Source organism: Selaginella moellendorffii, unplaced genomic scaffold, assembly GCF_000143415.4.
Source record: "Selaginella moellendorffii unplaced genomic scaffold, v1.0 SELMOscaffold_14, whole genome shotgun sequence".
Taxonomy (NCBI): Eukaryota; Viridiplantae; Streptophyta; class Lycopodiopsida; order Selaginellales; family Selaginellaceae; genus Selaginella; species Selaginella moellendorffii.
In genome coordinates, this window is record NW_003314275.1 from 1,843,668 (window position 1) to 1,849,811 (window position 6,144).

Sequence of the window (6,144 nt, forward strand, 5' to 3'; positions counted from 1 at the left end):
CAATGCATAGCACATCAACTACCAAGACTAATATATTGCAATGCTTGACTAGGAAAATCAGATCATGCATCAAAAACTCAACGATCTACACCAAAGTATCAAGCTTATTAATATGAAAACCAAGCTCAACAACATGGAGTAGGATTTGAAGAATCCAACTATCTAAGGATAGGCAATAATTTTGTCATAGGGAGTAATGAAGAGGTAAATGTTTTATCTTTTGTAACTTCTTGGGCAGAGTAAAAACATGAAGTTTAGGTGAAATGGAGTTACGCTTACACTTAAGCATCCAAAGAAGATATACCCGACCTAAGCAATGCTCATCATAGACAAGTATGAAATAGTTAAAAACAATTATAAAATCATGTAATATATAAATAACACTTAGACATGTTGGAAAACAACCCCACCTACTATTGTATGCATTTGTATTAAATTAACCATCTTTTCTCCCACTTATGATTATTTGTGTAAAGTAAAGTTGAGAAAGTGATATATACTTATCCTTACTTATGCCTTTAGGGTTTGAGGTTGAGTGATTTTCTATTCTCTTCTCATTTTTTTTGTTCTTCTTCTTTTCTTCTCTACATTCTTGTTTCTATTTGTTTGTCACTATTTTGTAGGCAAGAGTAAGAATGCAAGTATAGGCAAAAAAAAGCCTTACTCAAGTCTATACCTTAATATTATTTCTCATTAGAGACCAAGATTTAATGTTTATATGTTTTCTTTTGAGAGATCTTAGCCTCTTTTCTCTTTTGGTTTGTTTTTGGGATGTTTTGAGTATGTTTACATAGTTTTTAGCCAATATTTTTGGGATAAATACACAATCAAACACCCTTACCCCCAAATACAAAAATTGCTTAGTAAAGTGCCTAAAATATTAACAAAGGTGCTAAATAGTGTATTTTACTTGTGTTTTCAATATTTCTCTCCATCATAATTTAGATTTAGTTTAGAGCTTTTAATCAAGTAATTCCAAGTTAAGTTTCATCATTCCTAGCTCATGATTTGATATTTCTTTACTACAAGGGTTTCTTTGTGAGGGTATTTATTAATATTGAGATTCTTATTTCTTCTCTTAAGTTTTACTCTTATCTTTCTTGCCCAATCTTTTCATGGCTATGACTTTTGTTGCAAGATATTCTATATAGAACAGTGAGTAAATGAATTTGTCATGGATTACATTAGCAAATTCAAGAGTTTGTGAGAGAATAAATTGTATATAATTCTAAAGTCCACCATCATAAAAACTTGTGTTATTGGTTTCTTGCCTTTTGTTGCTTATAAGGGAAATTTCTTCCTCTTGTCATTTGTTTAGATTATGCAAGTGGAAAGGAAACTTTTAGGTCTTTCCCCCCTTCTTGACATATTGGCATCAATTGTAGACATTCTAGCTATCAAGGATCATACTTCTCTTTATCTATGTGAATTTATTATTAAAAAAAAAGCCAATGTGTAAAAAATGCCATATTTTGAGATTCTGGTTCAAGTTCTTTTATAAAGTTTGAATATGCAGAATCAATCCATTGAGGTTTGCATTTGATGTCACAGTATATTCATTCTTCTCATTCATATCCATTCCTTTGTCTTTTACTTTGCATTGATTAAACACTCATTTAAATGGTTATATATAAATTATTAGAATTGTGAGGTCCAAGTGTATAGCTATAATATCATATATTAATATTAGTATAGTGGGATTTTTGTAGCCATCAAATTGGTTTCAGTCTAGACCACTCGCTCTTGTATATAAGCTAGGGTCTTTGGGCTAATTAATATGCACATTTCTATATTTTATTTTTATATTCCATGCACTCACATTAGTGAAGGTGAGGGGCAACTTTGATTGTCCCTGAGGAGTGCTTGGATTTAGGATTTTACTTTAGATCTAGCTTTTGCATTATCTAAACCTCCCTTTCTTTATAGCTTTTTCAATTTTTTCTTTTTTACTTTTTTCCTTTTCATTCATTTTCATGGTAGAATAGCAACCTCCTCCTCCTTTGACTTAAGAGTAGCAATTAGGACAATTGCTCAATGTTATATGGTTGCAGTTGAATAATCAAACTCAGTTGATAGCAACATTCATGGCGTATGGTATAGCTTCTTTTGCTTTTGCTGCCAATCCTTAAGTCTAACCAGAGTTCTTTTGTGGAAATCCGATAAGCACTAGTGAAAGTGTGGCATATCTCTAACCAATACATCAAAACATGAAATCCCTCAGCCATAAATGCAAGACCATTATCCGAAAAAATTCACTCTGAACAAGAATGCTGAAACACCATTAAATTGAGGAGGAAGTATTCAATAGCAGTTGCAGAAGCACTAGCAAGAGCACCAACTTCTACCTAACAAGTCAAATAGTTAAAAGTAATAATAATATGCTTATTGCCAACAGTAGATCGTGGAAAAGGTCCTATAAAATGAAACACTACCAACTCAAACGGAAGGGAAATTACAATTGACTCCAATTGTCCTTCTGCAACATGAAGGGGAGTATTATGAGCTTGGCATTAAATGCAACTATGCATATATAGAATAACATCATCTCGCATCTCCAGCCAATAGAAAGAGCTGTGTAGTTTCTTAGTCACATGATAATGTCCTATATTCCCGCCTAGAATACGAGAATCATGGTAGGCATGAAGAAACCGTGGAATAAAGATTGAAGGCACCACCAGCCATAAATGATCATCAGGATCCATCCCCACAAAATAAAAATGGTTGTCTTCAAAACAAAATTAAGAATGTAAATGCTAGAATGGCAAGTCATTAGCAAGTGATGTAGGATTCTCAAACCCATCTCAAAGCCTTCGAATCCATGACTCAATCTTTTGAGCCTTGCAAACATCATTAAAACAAAGTAAATATTGCTCTATACCTTATGGACACTAAACATTTAGTACAGTAACCACCAACAGCATAGAATCCTTGTCTAGAAAATCCACAAATGCTAAAATAACAAGCTTGTTAGAAAAATGGGAAGAGAGTAAAAAAGGAAAAGGAGCTCAAGAAAGGGCATTAGCATTATCTATAGAACTCCCTAGGCAATGAACAACATTAAAATTATATATCTGAAACTTCAAAACCCACTAGACAGTATGACCAACCATATTCTTCTACTTCAATCACCTTTTAGTAATGTCCAAGAACTATGTAAATATGCATGAAGTCTTTCAAAACCCTAAACTGCTGCTAAACACTCCTCTATCGTGGATTAGTTTACCTTTGCTAGTTGTAATGTATGGCTGATATATGCAATAGGATAGCACTGACTAGGCACACTTGGGCTCTCTTGCCTCAACACACCTTCAAGACCAATATCAAAAACATCCATGCACAAAAAGAAAAGTCAAGTGTAGTTAGGATATGCCAAAATTGGAGGAGTTATTAATAGCTTTTACATATTCACAAACGCCTGTTCACAATTCGTAAACCAAATGAAAGATGATGTTAATGACTTCAACAACACTTGCAATAATGTAATCCGATTAGAAAGATGATCTACAAAAAGACCGAGATATTGCACCTTGCTTAGGAAGCACTGCACATTATTCACACACTTCAGAGTAGAGAACTTTAGAATAGCCACAAGTTTATTAAGATCAACTTGCAAACCCTCACAAGAAATACAATACCCAAAATAAGTTATGTCCTTGGACCCAAACATACACTTTAACCACTTCAGCTTTAAACCAATGTCCTGTAGTCAATGCAACACTTTATAAACATTACAAATGTGTTCCTCCTATGTCCCCTCCAAATGGATCAAGACATCATCAATGAAGTCAGCAATCATCTCCAACATATTGTAAAGAACCTCGTCCATCATCCGTTGAAAAATTGCTGGAGCATTGTTCAAATCAAATAGCATCACCAAAAACTCATACAAACTAAATAGTGTATAAAAAGTAGTCTTAATAATATCTTCTTCAGCCATTGGTACTTGCCAGTACCCTGAAGCATGATTTAGCTTGGTGAACCAAAGACTTCTTTTCAGACGATTCAAAAAATTAGTAGTGTGAGGAAGAGGGTACATATCAGGGATTGTCACTTTGTTTAACAAACAGTAGTTGATGTAAAAAAAAATATTCCCATTAGGCTTTGTCACAAGATGAGGTTCACATGCCCAAGGACTTCGTGACTTTCAAATAACACCTTTTTCCAACATCTCTTTGATATTTATATGTAAAATCTTAATCTCTTTAGGTGACCAACAACAAATAAAAACTTTGATTGGACAAGCATCTTTGGTTGGAATTGGATGATATATGGCAATCTTGGCCCCAAACAATGAGTCAAATTCAAAAAGATTGGCATACTCTTTCCTGAGCTAGTCAACCACTGCAACACAAAAACTGTTGAAAGAATCAAAAAAGGGAAAAGCAGAACAAAGCAAAAACATAGGAGGAAGTAATAAAGAGACAAAAGTAATTGAAGCAAAGGTAAAAGTAGAGGGATAAAGAGGTATGGAAGTGAGAAGAATAGATGAAATATAAAGAAGTATAAGACAAGGGGGAAAAGCCTCAAAGTCACACTTGGCATAATTGCACTGCAACCAATCTGTACCATAGATAAGGTTAAAAGCTTGACTCGGCACCACCCACAATGACTGCAATCCAAGCTCGAGATCGCCTATATGCACATCTACGTCTGCCTCATCCCATGCATATGCATGTGTACAGCCGTTGTTATAAAGAATGAAAATTAGCTCCACCGCACGATGCAAATGTAGATGGCAACGTGTGGTAACAGATCGAGCAATAGAAAATAAATTTAAACCTATATCAACTAATATGGAGAGAATAATATGAGATTTCTTGTATAAAAACGAGCTTGAAAAGTAAACACTAGATAAACTAGTGCCAAATGAACCACTTGATGATACTCCCGAAAGAAAAATGGAAGGGTCACTGACTTATCTGTGCAAGATCCCTTTGTTATTCATGTGACTCCTCATTTCCCAGATGCTACTCGGTGTTCAGATCTTCCACTGTAGCAACACGAACAAGATGTTCTTGACACCAAGGTCTCTAAGTAGGAAATGGAGGCCTCTAATTCGGAAAACGCCGACAACACTGATAAGTGTGATTAACCTTATCACATGCCCAGCAATGAACATCACGGCTATGACCATGTCCTTGCTCTTGTCCTTGAACTCAAGCAATAGTAATATTAACCTCCATTGGAACATGACCATCTCCCATAGGAAGTGGAGCTGAAGGACATGCAGTGAGAAGTGGAAGAGACAAAATCTCATAATGTTGTGTCAAATAAAAGGCATTGTCAATGGTGGCTGGAGCAAATGCATGCACAAGTCTTACAAGATCTTGACGAAGTGTTGGCCATAACATTCCCAGCTTAATTTGTTTTGACATAATTGGCTCCGCACGAAGTAAAATGCTTCGGAAACAAATGCCAAATTGCATCACTGACTCTAATGGCCCTTGACAAAGGCAATGCAATTGTTGGAAGGCATCATCATAATGTCAGCATGTCCGAGTATGCGTTTGAAGATGTTCAAGAGAATACTCTAATTCCAACGAGTGGCTGCTCTCAAACCATTGAACCATTACAATGTTGTCTCTTGGAGACATGTGGGAAACTCACCCAAACATCAAGTATCATCCCAAGAATGATATATGGTAATCACTGTGAAGTGATTGAACCATTAGTACATATCATCCTTAGGATTCCCAAGAAAGAACTCTGGCCAAACGCAAGGATTAACACCAAGAGTAAAAGGAGCTATACCACATGCCATGAATGCTATGAGAAATTAAGTTTGGTTGTTCAATTGCAATCGTATAGCATCAAGCAATTGCACCAACTGCTGCTCTAGAGTCAAAGGAGGAGGAAACTATTGCTCTACCATAAAGATAAATGAAAAAGAAAGAGCAAAAGAAGAGAAATGACAAAAAAAAAAGTGGAGATCTAAATAATGCAAGAGCTAAATCCAAACCAAAATCCTGAAAGGAAAGAACAAAAAAAAGGAAATGGAAAAAGCTAGATTTAAACAAAAATCCCAAATCCAAGCACTCCTTAGGGAAAATCAAAAGTGCCCTTCAACTCCACCAATGTGAGTGCATAGAATATATAAAGGGGAATATAGAAAATATGCATATCAATTAGCCCAAAAACTTAGCT